Source organism: Rhopalosiphum maidis, chromosome 1 (assembly GCF_003676215.2).
Source record: "Rhopalosiphum maidis isolate BTI-1 chromosome 1, ASM367621v3, whole genome shotgun sequence".
NCBI classification, from domain to species: Eukaryota; Metazoa; Arthropoda; class Insecta; order Hemiptera; family Aphididae; genus Rhopalosiphum; species Rhopalosiphum maidis.
The window spans coordinates 65,013,137-65,030,895 of record NC_040877.1 but is presented as its reverse complement, the minus strand read 5'-3'; the positions used below and the strand labels follow the sequence as shown (position 1 = coordinate 65,030,895).

The 17,759-nt window shown below is 25.5% G+C and overlaps 1 protein-coding gene across 3 annotated transcripts in view; it reads left to right on the top strand.

Moving 5' to 3' along the window:
- LOC113551885 (somatostatin receptor type 5-like) overlaps window positions 1–17,759 on the top strand; it is a 190,578-nt gene that overhangs the window by 157,212 nt on the left and 15,607 nt on the right. The window contains exon 1 of one of the 3 annotated variants that reach the window (XM_026954449.1): window positions 9,849–9,941. The exons of 1 other annotated variant lie outside the window; for it this stretch is intronic. The gene's annotated coding sequence lies outside the window, so the exon portion shown is untranslated. Of the gene's footprint in view, window positions 1–9,848; window positions 9,942–16,395; window positions 16,468–17,759 lie in introns of those variants that run through there. One more of the 3 variants, XM_026954459.1, reaches the window with a different exon arrangement.

The window sequence follows — 17,759 nt, the reverse complement described above, 5'->3', positions numbered from 1 at the left end:
GACGAAACACGTCCCAACAATAAATAATCATTTTTATATATTCTATAATATATATGATATACATATATATACATTTCAAATGTTTCAAAAACCATTTTAATTTGCATACGCATTACATTTCAATAAGTCGTATACTGTTTCAGATCAATTTCGTCAGTATAAAAGTATTAAGACTTTAAACTTTAAGTATATTATATTTTGTATACGTTTTAAAAGCTTCGAAAAAACATTAATATTCATTTTTTAACAATTATCAATTAATTACTCGTAGTAAAACGTAAATTAGGCATTTTACATAAATTGTTAAGTGACACACTAATAATTTTGGAAGAAATATCATTTTTTTTACATTTTTTTTATTTTATTATTATTTTTTATTAATCTTTTGTATATACAATAATAACTCGATGATAAATACAATATTAGTTTAAAAATAGATTTTTACAATAATTCTATAATATCAAATGAGGAAACCAGCCTACAAACTATTTTGTTGATAACGAGTTCCGATTTTGAGTTAAGAATGGAAAAAAAATTGGAAGAGATGTTCAAGGATTTTAAAAAAATTAACAACGTTACACATTTGGTTTGCAATTCAAGGCATTCAAAAAGAATGTGGGAGAAGTCACAGGGGTTTTCAGAGAGATGTAGGATGCCGAATGGCGAGCTATTTAGCCCAGTTTGTAGAAGAGGTAAGGTAAGAGTGTGTATTATATTTACATTATTATGTCTATAATATATATACTATTCTGCTACAATATACTGATAAATTATTATATATATATCTGTATATCAAAGCTTATTAACAATATACAATCTTATTGTGAGTCGATTTAATGTAATTATTACAAAACTTTCATAATGACAAATCTGAACAAAAGCTATAATAGTTATCAGTTATAAGCTTTAATCGTTACAAACTATCTTGGCAAGACTAAGACATCATTATTTAAACTTAATTAAAAAAAGGTAGGCAAGAAGGTACCGCTCTACTGTACATTGGGTGTCAAGTGGTTCACTATTAAAAGTATCTTAAATTTGAATTAAGTGATATAATTGTTATAATTGTATACGAAAAACGAATCTGAGCGGAAACGGTCTGTCAACCTATTTCACTAAGTGATATGTTTATTCGATATAACTATTAAAGTCGTTTATTTTAATTCTAGTATTTTAATAAGTTGATATAATATTTTCCGAAAATATTGTATTTAATTATTATAGTAATGTATATTTATACCAAGTTATATCAACTTATATAACTCAAAATTTAATAACATTTTTTTTTTTTGCAAATATTGTAAAACAGTAAAAATAAATTCATAGTATCAATGAATAGATAATATTTTAAAATAAATCAAAAATGTTATTGTGTATCGTAAAATTCATAATAATATAATATATATATATATAAGAGTTAAAGTTCCGGTAAATATTACTTTAAATTATAATAAATTAATTAACATATCGTGTAAATGTCCAAATTTAAATTTAAAATGTCTATGAGAAATAATTTTCTATACATTATTATTAGTTTTTATGGTTTCTGTATCAAGTACTTATGAGGAATCTTATATTAAATTTTCAAGAATTTTTACCCAAAGAATAACTTTTATTGATATTTATGAAAACAATTCTAAAAAAAATAAAAATTTTGTCTACCTATAAAAAACTCAAAAAAACTTTAAAACATTTGTAAAGTTTATCGTATAATAAAAAAGATAATATAAACATTTGATAAAAATGTTTATTATCTATTTTTTTTTAATACAATAAAATATCACAAAAATTGTTTGAAGATAAATAATTATTTTACAGGTAAATATCAAATGTCGTAAACATTTCATAAACAATGTCATGTATATATAAATTTAAAAACTTATAAAAACTTTTATTCAATTTTTAAATATTAGATATAAAAACAAAACAATTTATGAATTTCCAACTACAAAATAATTTGACAACCTATCGTGTACTCGTACTCAAAAAAAACCACATCATTGTTAAATCAATGCATTCATCGCTCCGTTCAGAATCTAATAGGTGTTAATCGATGCATTTATAAATAAATAAAAACTACAATAAATTGATATTTTTTATTTAATTACATTCAATAAATGTTTTTTGCGAGAAAATACTATAACACTAAATTATCTATAACTTAAATGACTTATAAATCAATTTAATTTTAAAATCACAACCATTTAAATGTTCAATATGCATACGAAATCAATAACGAAAATCACTATAAACAATATTGAAAACAATTTAAAATCTTATGATTACGAAGTGTTCATTACAAATTATAAACTTGTATAGACTAATTTCTACAAAATAAATAGCTACTTTGATTAATCATTTTAGTTAATTTTTTTTTTCAAATTTATTAAATACAATAAACATATAATTATTATATTATTATATATGTAGTACAAAATAATAAGAATATTGTTTCAAAATACACTAATATTATTGTTTTTACTTGTGTTTTTAAATAATATCATATTTTATCTTCAGCAATTCATTATGAAATCTAATAATCAATTTTGCTCATTAACAACTACTAAATCTTGTTAAAAGAACTATTTCGTTTAGTAATATTATTTTACTTAGTTTCACTGTAGAGTATGAACAAAAAGTTTGTATCATTTAAAGCAATATGAACATCTCGAAAAGTATTTTAATACTCAAATTTATCTCATCAAAAATATAACTAAGTTATTTTATATCTGTTCAAAGGATTTTGTTTGCACGAGCTACAAAAGCAAAAAAAAATGTTCTAAAATGAACAACTATAGTCCTTAATTATGACTTATTTCGAGAGATTATTTTCATTTCACGTAATTATTTTATGAATAAATAAATTATTATTTTTAAATGAAAATAAACACAAATATTTCGAATTAATGAAATATATATGATTTTCAATATTACAAATTCTACTTTAAAAATATATGAGTATGTAATATTATATTATATATAACCAACAATTTAAATTTACATGATAATTTTTTTATTTAAATGTTTCATATTTTATAAAAAATAACAAGTAGCATGGACTCAATTCAATATTACCGAAAAATATATACTTAGTTAGGTATTTAGACTAAAGTAAGGTACTCAGACAGTTTTTAAAATATAACTGTTAACAAATATTTTATATTGCATACCTAATTATAATTTATAATTATCAAGCTCATTTCAATTTACAAAATATTTGATCGACAATTATCTTAAATATTTAAAATAAAATAACTATTAAAGACTAATAATTATATGAATACGAGTATAAGATTATATATATATATATGTATGTATTTTTTTTATTTTAAATTATTATTTGTATATTGATATTTTGTTGTGTTTTATCTCAAACAATTTACCGTATGCATACGCAATAATGAGGTTGTTCTTTAATCTATAAAATATTACATAAGAAAAACCTTTTTTTTTTAATTCAATAACTATGTTTATATTATTATTTGACTTAAAATTAAAATAATTAGAGAACTAAAATACAATTGTTTATATTGTATAATATATAGTCTAAATTATAAATGTATAAAAAAACTATTTAATTAATATTATTCTGATTTGGCCTATATTTCTAACTTATGGATATTCATGTCAATGTTTCAAAACTCTTTCCAGATTATAACAAAAGTTACTGAATATTTGAACAATTGTTTATGATATTCCCAAAAGCTAATTCATAAAATAAATTATGAGAAAACTTATTAAACAAAAATTATTTAACTGACAGACGGAGGTTTTATATAATACATATTTTTGTGAGGTACAAAAACCAAAGTCGAAGAAACAAAATAAATTTTAAACGATATTTCTGAAAATTCAATTTCTTCAGCTTTACATACTTGTATATTATTTACTCAAATTTTTAAAGAATCGTTTACGATTTGTCTTCATCTTGCGTATGAATTACATCAATTTAAATTTCTTATTCCGTTTACCGTACGTGCATAGTGAAATATTTATATGCATGCATCAAAACTCAAAAGACCTAAAACTATTTTTCTAAAGTGTAATAAATTGAAAAGAAATATTTGAATTTTGAATAAAGCATAAAACCATTTATCATAAAATAAAATGTTATAAACATTAATATCACATGTAACCGAAATAAAGAAATAAGGAAATTGAAAGTGTCAATTTTAATAATATCATTACAAAAAAAAATAATATTACGATTCAACAATATTATTACAATTATTATATTTTGAATAATATTATATTAATTGTTTGACAAAAATAATTATAACTGTCCAGCGTCGATAACATAAACAAAATATACAAACAACAGTCGTGTATACTTTTTTTATGACATTTTATTATTATTTAAAAATAATTAATTATAAAAACTATAAATAAAATGAATATGATAATAAACATATTAACTGTAATAAACAAAAACAATTAATTAGTTATTCTTACAAGAAACACTTTTGAATGTTACAAAAATGTGATCGGTGTGTTCGGTGTATTATATGATATACGCTTACCATTATTCTATCACAAAAGACTGAATTTTAACCCTATGCTTAAAAACTGTCAAACGATCTCTTAATTAGCCTACTCCCTGGCACCATAGCTAGTTGCAATTTTTTTACTGCTTTACGTTCACTTGAGACTGTAAATTGCGGATTTAACCGGGCACGCGGTGTGGGTAGGGAAACGTGACCCGACATCAAAAGTCCGATCGCCCCTATTTATCCTCGTCCTACGCAGTTGACCCAACCCTACGAACCCCGTCTCTCTCTCTCACCAAAACCAGCTACATTTTCGAAACACTGTTTATATATATATATATATATATATAATATATACGTAATCGTATACATAATGTCTCCGGTCGGTAAGTTTTATTGTGTTGCTAAAGCGGGAACGCGCGGAAGAAGAGGGAGGAAGAAATAATCTCTTTTAACCGTGACCGAGCCACGGCGGCGGACGTCGTGACGTCAACCCCAGGTCTTTCCGGTGAGAGAGCTGCAGCCGCGGCAACGATGACTCCCGGAACAGTGGCTGACAGGACGAAAAGTGGTGGTAGACGCGATGTCGTGGGTAGGAAAATCCCGTTTTATTATCGACCACGTATATATACATATATTTCACCATAGAGAGACCCGATATGTATGAAAGAATAGGTAAAGTGAGATGGATCTGTGGGATGAGAAGGGAATGAAGTGATGAGAGGATGAGTAATATTTTACTCTCGTGGCTGAAGACGCGTTGTGGAGTGTTAGCTATATGCGATGGCGACGATACATATACAATTGATACGACGGAACATGGTGGTATCATCACAACATGGACAAAATCTGCGGACCCGTTTGTCTGGAAAGAATAGAAAATATTTACACGGACAGAGAAATTTCAGAGGAATCGATTTGAGCCGACCTCCTGGTACAGGTGAAAAATTATAAATGCAAAATATACATGATACGGTCATACGGGTAACTGCACTGTAGATCCTTAAGATCCTTAAGACTAAGAATGCTGAAGGACTACCATAATACACTGCTATATTAACATATCTCCGGTACTTGGTCAAAATATCTTAAACCAGATTTTTACTTCATTCCTAGTACACCCCTCCACCACAAACTAATCAATATGACCACAGCCATTGTAGTTGTTTGCTTTTATAGCTGGCCGGTTAAAGATTCTTTTAGGACTAAGACTGTTTTAATGAGATTTTCGATTATCACTAATGTACTACCAAATTGTAGTGCGTGTAACGATTACGATATTATTACATTTATTATTGATTACGAATTTACGAATGATGACATAGATACACTGCAGCACCACTAGTGTAACACATTGTAATGGTTTAGAATATTTTAATTGTTAGTTATGTCTTTTAAATATTAAATGTAATTTTTTTAAATTAAGTTCTATAAGTTTATTGTCAGTTTACGGTTTCCTAATGACCGTTTTTGATTTAAATGCTTAGGTACTAGAAAATTATGGTTTTTATTGCATACTTAACATAAATAACAAATATGCCCATATGCTAAAATAGAACACTGAAAAAATATTTAATTTAAAAACAATAAAAGAACAGTAAAAGTCAAACAATAAAAACTCAAAATGATAATATTTTTAAGGCTTATTTTACATTTTCAATCATTATAATAATAATAATGTATAACTTAGACCAATATAAAACTGTAATTAAGTACTTAGCCGTATTATCTTGAAAACATACAAATTATGAATTATGTCTAGTAAAATGTTACCTATATAACACCGCTATAAATATTGGTGAATTAAATATTTTAAATGAATTTCCTAGTGATGTATAAAAATTGAATTAATTATTGTAGAAGACTAAAATTAGTTTTTTTAATGTAGAACATAAAATAAATGTATATATACAAAGTGAAATGGTTACGGGTACCTTGATTTTATCCTCAGTTTTAACATAACTTTTAAGATGGTCGGAAAAGTTTTTGATGTGACTGCCGGCGGGCGGCGAGTCATGGTAGTTGGACCGGAACATTACTTTGGTACCAAAATCTTTGCTGTTTAGCAAAGTTTTTGGTCTTGTTCAATGTATTTAGAAATAAAGGCTACTGAAAACCTTGAAAAATTAAAAAATTATGATAAGCACAATTCACTCAAAACTAATATATTATTTTATTTATTGTACGAATACAATGTAACTATTTAAAATCTATAATAAATGTATAATTTCAATAAAATAATACAATTTAGTTTCATATGCTTTTTGTATCCAATATTTAATAAAAAATTGTGTTTTAAAATCATCTCCGCTCCGACTCTTCCATACATCAGATAAGTAAATAACTTATACTTAAATCTTCCACATAATCACAAATGTCTGGTGTAAAAATGTATCACTGCAATATGATAACTACCAAAACTTCTAAATTATTTTTGGAAATACAAATTGAAACACATTACTTTTCCGAAAACACTCTTTTCCTTCTATAGCCTTATAATTATATTATATTTTTCTTTGAATAATTTTTTATTTATTATTTACTTTTAAGCCGATTAATTCTCATTAAAAATGATATATTGTGCATTTTAAACTATATGCAATTAATAACTTTTACAGCAATGTCGCTGTAAATGTATAAAATAAATTATCTATATAAAATCTTAAACTAGCAGTAGTTTATTCCATATCAAAATCTAACTGTTCGGTACATTTTTATTGTCTTCTATGAAAACAAAATATTTTGTTATTATATGATGGACACAAAACACGATTTTACCATCATTGTTATGTATTGCTTCACATTCCAAAAATAAATTATGTGTATTAAAGTAAAATGTTATTTTTCACTATATAAATATTATCACTTTTCGACGACAATCTAGCTATACAATTTATTTCATAGACGTTCTCTTACACACACCCATATAGTATTTAAATTGCTTTAACTTTCAAGTTGCATCCAATTACGTTGTGTTGAATGGTATATGTGTATTGTGTATCCCAAGAATTTTATCTATAGTATATGCTTCTTTTTTTTAACACCGTTTATTACGTATTATATGCATTATTATTATATATAGGTACTTATAAACTACTATTATATCATATATTATTGTTATAAATGTATAAGTCAATACCGGTGTACTGTCAACTGTCGTAGAACTATGTGAATAAGTTCGTAGTATCTTCAAAATTATTTTTAATATATTTTTAAAATTTCAGTGTTAGAACAATCAATTAAGTACCTAACACTGGAATGTACAGGTTATTACAATTTATGTTTTTTTTTAAATTACAACAAAATAACTGAAATAGTTATACTTCATATAAATATACAATTACACAAACATTTTATTTTTAAACGTACGTACAAATTTCAATAAGAACTACTTGTAAGTAATCTTTGGGTTAAATTATCAAGCTTTTCGACTTCGAAAATTTAAGTTCTATAAATACCTAAAGAGCCAAAATATTTCGAAAATTATGTCATGTCTCAATAATACTATTAAAAAAATACGTTATTACTCTTAAAAGTGACATATAACACAATAAGGAAAACACATAATTGTAATTAAAGTTTGCTCAGAATCTAAAATAAGTAAAACATAATAAGTAATTTTTATTTATTTATTATTTATCAATACTGTCTATGATAATGGTACTTAATAATGGTATATAACTATTGTTTTAAGTCAAGTTTATATATTATTAACACCATTTTACATTTATTTAAGTCAATTATCTTAGGCAAGTCATTAGTTTTTTAAGTTAATGTAGACAATTTTACCAACTACTCCATTGAAATTACATATTTATAAGGATAAGTATAGTAAAATAAAGTATTAAAATAGGAATCTTCAAGTTTGATAAAATTAGGAATGTATATTAGTTTCACATAAGATGATATATGTCTACGTTTTTATAAATTTATACTGTATACTAATGAGAAATTACAGACATTTGGTCGTAAACCATGGTATTAAAAAATTTAATTTTCTTTAGATACAATTTGGAAATACTTGTATAATAAACAAAACAACTATTATACAGAGTAGGTATATTGTGTATATATTATGTAGAAGGTAATATGCTTTAAGTAAATATTATATTTAAAATAATATTCTTTAGACTATTTATTCGATACTTAAATATACACTTATATCAACGTTAAATATTAAACTATCGTAGTTTATACTAGTAGATAATAAAAAATAAAACAATAACAACAGCAACAACTATAAATTATAATATAAACGTAAAACCTTTTTTTTTAAATTAAATTCAAATTTTAAAAACTTAATAAACGAAATAAACTAGTACATGTAGCTAGGTAGTAATAATATTATATAGGTAATTTTTTTTTTTTTTTTTTTAATGCACTTATAAGTTATAATATTATCACAAAAATAGCATAGTTATCAAATAGATTATTACTGTATTTTTATCCAATGAATTAATAATTTAAAAATATATGATACATAAATAAAATAATACTACTAGTAATATAGTAGTAGTAGTAGAATTTTTTTCCGGATATAAATGAATTTCAATTGCATATAATATTATTAATATTTAATATATTGTCTTATAAAAAGAAATATGTATCAAATGTAATAATGTGATAATTTAAGTTACTGTCAGACCAATTGCCACAGTTTCCAAGGTTTTATTTCTCAAGTAAAAAAAAAATAAATAAATAAAAAAGAATATTTTAAGTGTTTTGTTGCTTTGAAACTTACACCAAACCAATTCGTTAAAAAAAAAAATAATTTTTCTGTTAAGTCTTCCGAATTACACTTCTCGGTATTGTGCACATGCTATACGAAACTATGTTTAGAGGACTGTTGAATGATTTTTTGACGACACTGTGTCCTTATCATAACAACCACAATATAATATTATACATAAAATACATTATATAGGGTGACCCGTAAGAGATAGCTTAACTTGTTCAAAATGGGGCGATGAGCGAGTCATTACATACAATATTACGTTTATATACTTAAAATATAATTTTTTTTTTTAAAACATCGTGGAATATCCTGTACATCGGTATTCATATTAGTTTGGGGTGTGTGTGTGAATGTGTCTATGCCTATGTGTCGGCACACTATTGCTACACTACATTCAGTACATTCTGCAACCGTATATATGGGTTTTTTTCAATCTGTCAAGTTTTACAACCAAAAAAAAAAGGTAGTCGGAAATGTTTTTTGCGATATTTTTTTCCTCTCGCCTCAATCGACCATTTTGGCACGATTTATTTCGTTTTAAGTCCACGCGGCGGGGGTAGGCATATCGTAGCCAGTTGCCAAACGTTCGGGAATGATTCCAAACGGTAAGGAAAAAATAGTCGGCACAATATCGTACATACGCGTACCGCACACCTGTTTACTATTTCGCGCGTATGAACAGGCAATGCTGGTGGTCCGCGGACACACTAGATCCTACAGTAAGTAATAATAATATAAAATTTAAAATAATAATATATAAATGCCACGATTTTCCCTATTACTTATATTAATACATACAATTTATAGTGTTTAACATGTGTACTAATATACTAAATCAGTGGTTCTCAACTATTTTTTCAAAACAATACACTTAATTCATTGAGATCAAAAATTATTAATAAATAACATGAAAAATTAAAAAAAAAAAAATTTACATACTTCATGTGACACCGGTTGAGAACCAAAGTTCCTAATAATAATAAATAAGTTGCACAAAACTGAAATCGCTAGGTACAAGAAATGATGTATACCTACAACGATATAATAATATAATAGTAATAATAATTATGTTACTGTCGTTACTGAGGCTTTCAGCACATGTTTTTACATGGTCACCTGCGGCACACTCTTTTTGATGAAAAAAATAAATTTAACGTATAACAATATAACACATACATCTCTTTTGTTCTTTTTTTAATGAGACAGTGAGATGACAAGATAAGAGTTTTGTGATAAGAAATAAAAACATTTTACATTTTACATGTATAATAGAAAAATGAGACAAAAATGTCTGATGGTTTTTGAACTAGAAAATCACTCCCCCGTAAAACTCGTCTGGGACACGATTAAAAGAAACAACTTACATAATACTGTAAATAATATTAATTTTGTTCTTGTTTCTGCGCTGATACGATTCGATTAGTCCCATTAAAAAGTTTGTTGCCTTTAACTATGCGATTATCCGTATTTTTAATAAAATAATTTAATTTTACGCTAATTGTATGATATTTCTAAATGAGATAAATTGTTTAAACTTCACTGCATTTCACATCATGCAATATTTAAATCTTAATCAGATTTCATTTCACAGATAATATTATATTTTATGAATGAATACTTATAAATTAAAATATTCTTATCGTGTTATAAAATAGTAATCAATTCCATTTTAACGGCGTTTGAGTGATTTAAATTAAGAAAATTATCATTTTTGAAGCATATTGTTTAACCGTATAACACTATGTATACATATATGGAAACTTTTATTTTTATATTATCATCTATTCATAGTTTATCAAAGACCCTAAATTATTTTCTATAAAATATACATACTACTTCAGTACCTGCAATATATAGGTATGCCAAATTACAAATTCATATTGATTGTGAAGAAAATCATAGGAGGGGGGTGTATAACGAATTTATAAAGTAGGTATAGTCGTCTAGACTATAAATATACAATAATTTAAAGAATCAATAAATATAATTATAATTTTTATAACTGAACGTTCAAAAAAGTTCCTGCTTCATACGTATATATTATAATCTAACTGATACTTTCGAAATCGTAAATTCATATTTTTAGTAACGTATGAAGTTAATATTTATTTTTATATTTTTGACGCAACCACAGTGCTATAAATGTCTATAAATTAAATTATTAAAATCTTTGCTCACTTGCTTATGCATTTTATTTTTTTACCGAAATATTTAATTAGAACCTATTTTTTTTGCAGTTGGCCAAGTTCCTATTTCGGTGTTTTATATACCTCTTAAGTAAAATTCGTCCTCTTCATCACAGCTATAGACAGATTAATTCTTTGTAATTGGTAAAGGGACGGACTCATACATTAAAAAGAAAAATATAAATTAATCAATTTAACTGCCACTCTAGATGTCACTACTAAGCACTTCACTTATTCTCTCGGTGTTCTTAATATCTCATATAATTTTAAAAAAAAAATGTAAAATTAACAATAGTAAATTTCACCTTTAATAAGTACTTATTTTGAATAAAACAAAAGGAAACCGTTTCGGATAAGTTTTATTCATTTAGATATATTTGAGTGTATAAAACGAATAAAATTCGCTTTGATTAGATATATATGTTCAATATTACTAACCAATAATGATGCAATGACACGAAAACAATAATTATAGTACAAACGTATTAAAAAGTGTATACGTGTGCACGTTTTCATTATAATTTAATATTTAACGGATAAATATTAAATCCAAACGATCTTCAAATAATATAATCAATATAATTCGATTACCAATATAATATAAATAAATATCAAGTTTAAGGGTAGGTTTGCGAATAACGAAAATTCTAAACACTAATTCTTGTTATTTAATAATACATTTACATTTATAACAGTGAGTAACGTGTGCTTACTAAATAATACATAACATATAATAGGTTATAATATATAAAGTAGGCGCTTTTATGTAAATCTTTTCATACATTATTATTTTTAGAAAATTTAAACATGACATACCATAGTATTTTAATTGAATAGGATACAATTTGTCCAATTCCCGAAGATATTATTATTCTAATACAGTCATCAACAACTACATTTAAAAACGTATTATCAAATATCATACTTTATACTCACATCAACCATAAACGAATAAAATATGATGTTAATAAAAATCATTTAAATTTTCGGGCATATAATATTTATCTATTATTTATTTGTCAAACTTTAATTTCTACTATGCTATGTTTGAAAAAATTGTCAGTATATTATTACTCCATTAGTCACTGACAGTGTAGTATTATTACTTAAAATATAATTGAAATGACGACTCTAGTACGCTACATATTATACAATACAATTATTAATAAAAACTGGTGTATTAGGAAACGCGTATATAGAGAACGTAAATCAGTGGTGTCATTTCAAATTGTTTTTTAATACGCATGGCATAGAGATCAGGCCACTTAAGCACAAGCCACTATCAATCATTCAGGGCAATCAATTTATAACGTGGGCCAATTTACTATAATGTTGGATTTTAAATACGCAAGTGTATACCCTTCGACGCCACTGAAATCAATAGTTATTGTTTTTGAATATTAAATCCGATCAAGAAAATTATCAAACAGAATATAAAATTATTATCAATGTGAATGTGTTTTCCGAATGCAAACATACTACATAAAAATGTCTTTATATAAAATGTATAAACGACCAAATATCGAGATTTAATTAAGCGTTTCGTTTACACAAAAGAAACGGTCCAATAAAACGGAAAAACAATTTATGGCCATTTATTCGAATACAGTGTATTTTTTATGAACATTATACCGTTAGATAATACTATTATCGGCAACAAAACTTGATGTATTTTATTTCCGTAAACATTTCAAACTAACAATATCAACCATTCAAACATCACAATAAATTATCCAGAACTTCAAATGAAAAGCAATAACAGTATTCTGTCTCCAATTTTTTATGTATCATATAGTATAATACATTTTCTATAATACACCGCTCTCCTCCCTCGTAATGCACTCATACTCAAACCACATTTGACCAGCACATTTTGTATAACCCACATATATATGTTTTATTTATAAAATATAAAACGTATATATTAGTTTTTTCTGCAACTTACAGGCTCGGTTAATGTAAATGTTTCTTGCGGAATTTTTATAAATTGGTTATGGTTATATGTTTTTCTAAAAATGGCGAAAAGAATTCGACAAGTTCATGATTACTATATTTTTCAAAACTTGAAAATCAAAAATATTTTTGGATTTTATCAAATTGTATCCACAACTTTGATCTAAAACACAAACAATAGTTTGTGAAACAAAATTAAATCTATTGTATTTTGATTAGCCCGCAATCAACCACTACGGTGAATTCGGGTCCCGAGGGCATCGGTTAAATAAAATTTTTAAACTCTACAAAAACAATTTTAACTTTATACTTAAACCGTTGGCATGTAGGTACTATAATTTAATTTAATTACTATTTACATAATAAAAAAAAAAACAATTAATTTGAACTTATATACAAAGTAAAGGAATTCAAATATATTAAGTACCTATACTATATTTAAGTTTCGCAAGCAACCTTTAATTTCAATAGCTTGGTTTTATTTTTACGAGTTAAACTTTTTATCGAAAATACCTACTGGTTACAGTATATGACTTTAAGTTCAAACAATTAATTATAATATGTGTAACAAACGTGTACAAATCAATGAAAATAAAATTATGCCCAACTTTTTTTTTCATTATGGTGTTAATGCATTGTTAAAGATTTGAAATATTTTTATTTATTATTATTATACAACTCAGTGACGTGCATTTTAAGTTATGTAACAATATGACTTAATCAGTTAAAAAAAACCTTCATTCAAATTTAAAATTAATTATCTTTAGCCATCAAAACATAAAATATATGCGCTAATTAATCAAAATATTTAAAACGCGAAGATCCAATCAAAAACTATACTAAACCGTATAAAGAATATCATTAAGTTGTATTGTTCAATAAAATGACAATAAAAATGACAATATTTAATATAATCAAAGTCGCATTTTCGATTCAAGAAAGTTCGTATAAAATTTAAACCTATATAATGAGATAAGCTCAAACAAATTGTATTTTACTCTTAAATTCAATTTTATAGTCAACATTTTAATACCATAAATACAGATGTTTGTATCTTTATAGGCATACACTAAATAGGATAGAGAAACAAATGTACGATATAAAATCAAAATATTCCTATGTACTGTTGGGCATAATTTTGTAAACTTTAAAATAATAAGTTAAAATATCAAAACAATGCCTTTATTATCATTTTTAATTCATAAACATCATGTGATGTGACTTTGTTTCCATCAATAGTGAGCACCACATATCGTATAAAAAGATCCTAAGTAAAGCAAAACTTTTGTGTTGGCATACTTGTTTGACAGATATCTTATGATAAGACAGAATATTCATAACGTCGTGGAAAGTCTAAAAAGTTGTTTATGTAAAATGTTACTTATTTTGTATTATTCTTCTGCTATAATCAAAAGACTTTCTGTAAAACTCTTTTTATATATTATCTCTTGATGTTAATAATTGATGTTAATATTAATTTTAAATTCGTGTTCTCCTTCATATATAATAATAATATTAAGGCCAAAAAATTAAGACGAACATTTATCTTAACGTATATAGTAAATAGTTCATATTATATTATACGTACATCCATCAATTTTTTTGTGCCTTTTATAAACTATTGAAAATTTGTATATTTTTCTTATACCACTTATAGGATTTGATTTGAATACTAGTACTACTTCTTGGAATTATTGTAATCGAAAAATCACCATGTTCTAGAATATAGAATATAGATAATATAAAAAAAAATCCAATCAATTTTTGTCACATAATATAATATGAAACTACTTCAAATTTGGAAAGTTATTACTTTAATACATTTTTCCAGCTATGTGAAGTTTATGTATTTTGATTGGTATTACCCAATACTTCAGTTATACAATCAGACTTCATGATTTAAAAAGGAGGTGTAATGTAATTATTGAGAAAATCAATCACACAAAAACTCAGGTTATGAAACCGTACATTTATTATGAATACAATCGAATTCATTTTTAACATAAACTCATGATGAGTTTGATCACGGTTTAGGGTTGTAATGTATCCATGTATTATTATCAACTCGTTTAGTTTATACACTGTGGGTATTGCTAAATTATAATATTGTCTCTACGACTGACGTGTATCTTATAACGTACAAGCTTATTCTTAGTACAATATTTTTTTTTTAATATTTCAATAGCATAACATAAAATGAATTACCAATGTACACTTCAATTTTCAATATAAAAAGTCATGCCACATACGAGTTATAATTAAAGCGTTATTACTTATTGTAATATATGTGGGTCGAATTTCCAACATAAAGTAATATCGTAACTATATTTATTTGGCACGTATACCGTAGCAGACGCATACAAGTAATCGAAGTTTAATTTATGATTTATATTAAATAAATCAACTTGTAATTACTTTCGTAGTGAAAACGGTCTTAAAATTAATAAAATTCGAGAGAGAATTTATATAGAAATATTATAAATATTTGTGAGATGGGCACAAGATTAAAACCACAGCTGCAAAATACTCATAAAAATATTATTTTTGTAAAATGTATCCACATAGAACAATATGTGCAGTATTCTATAAAATGGACCTAAGAATCATGGTTAGTAGCTATTTGGTATGTAAACTTTCAAAAGGAGCAATATTATTCCAATGGTTTTTTTAAATATATAAAGAGATAATATAATAAGAATAATTGCTAATATTAATAGTTTATTATTTGAATACTTTATTGTTGCAATCATAATCGTATATACTTTATAACTTGATGCATTATAATTATAAATACTAATATGATGATTGACAGGATAGCAGTCGGCGAAAAAATTGAGTTAACAATACTGTGGAGCAAAAAATAAATGTTATTATAAGACGTCATCGCTAAACAAACATGTGTTAACTTTTAAATCCATGCATGATATTTAAGTTAAAATTAATTTCTCGTTAACAGAACTGTGAAGAGATATAACACCACCCACCAAACACAATAATCATTAGTTTTAACTGCGGTTACAAAACTTTCAAAAAAATTTTCTATTCCATAAGCATGACCACGTCGAAAATGTAATAAATCATCGATAAAGATGAATACTTTAAAAAGGTATACAAATAACAGTTTTGTATAAAAAAAAACAACCATTTTATTATTTTTTAACATAATCAAAAAAAAAACTAATAAAATGCCGATATAATATAAGTGACCGATTCATCGACCAGTCACTGCTGCAGATGACGCGGTGATTAGGTACGATGGTTATAAATTATACGTAATTGAATGTGTTAAAACGGTTTTCTATCCAAAACGATCGCCCACCACCGACCTAAGCTTACGAAACCTAAAACTCGTACGTAATAAATATACGGCACGCGTTCGAAATAGTGACCTCTTCAAATAACTGCATATGAGACGAATAACTGTTCATGATACATTAAACTATTAAAGCTACCGATATTATTGGAATATTACGAAAATCCCGGTACACCATATTTTATAGTATGTTATTTGTGGTATTTATCATATAATTACGAGCGTTTCATAGGTTCAGCGTTTAAACATTCATAATTATTTATCGTTCTCTTAAATATTTTAAAAATGTGTGCATCATAATAATTATTATGTACTATATACACGTAACTGATGCCTACACATTAATTGATTTACGCACAATAATACATCTAATGTTAATACACTAACACTAAGTATAAGTATATCGTATATCATGTAAACATGGAAAAATTACACACGGTAACTCGGTTTATTCAAAAAACACACAATCATTAGTAATAATTATTACCAAACTCTCAGTCAAATATATTTAAACTACAATATTCAATGCCGTTGAAGCAAATATATCCAGTCTGTAGATCACTATATTTACAATAATAATACTATACTAACTATTGTCGTTATCATCTACCCAATAATATTATAATCAACCGCTTTGCTATTGAAATTTATTTTGATCGTCTATGTTATAAAATATGATGACCTATACATTCACAAATACTTAGGTTATTAGTGAACGAGAAGTAGAAAATAATACATGAAGTAACTAAAGATAAAAAGTAAACTGTCTTCAGAAAATCGTAAAAGTCTAATTTTTGTACGATAAGACACACAGTTTTTATAGGACTATTCTTATTTTCATTAGGATAGTGCACCATATCGGATCCATTTTCTCGATATCATATTATACATATTAAAATAAATATTACAAATTATTTTCAAAACGTTTTAATCACAAATCTCGACGTCGAGGCAATGTACGCCGTTAATACGCAATCCCTTAGTGACTTCTTAGAACGTTTAAAAAAGTTTTCTATAATGATGGCATGCCGTTCAAAATCGATGTTTGCATAATATTACATAATAAGCTTTTCCGGGTATCATAA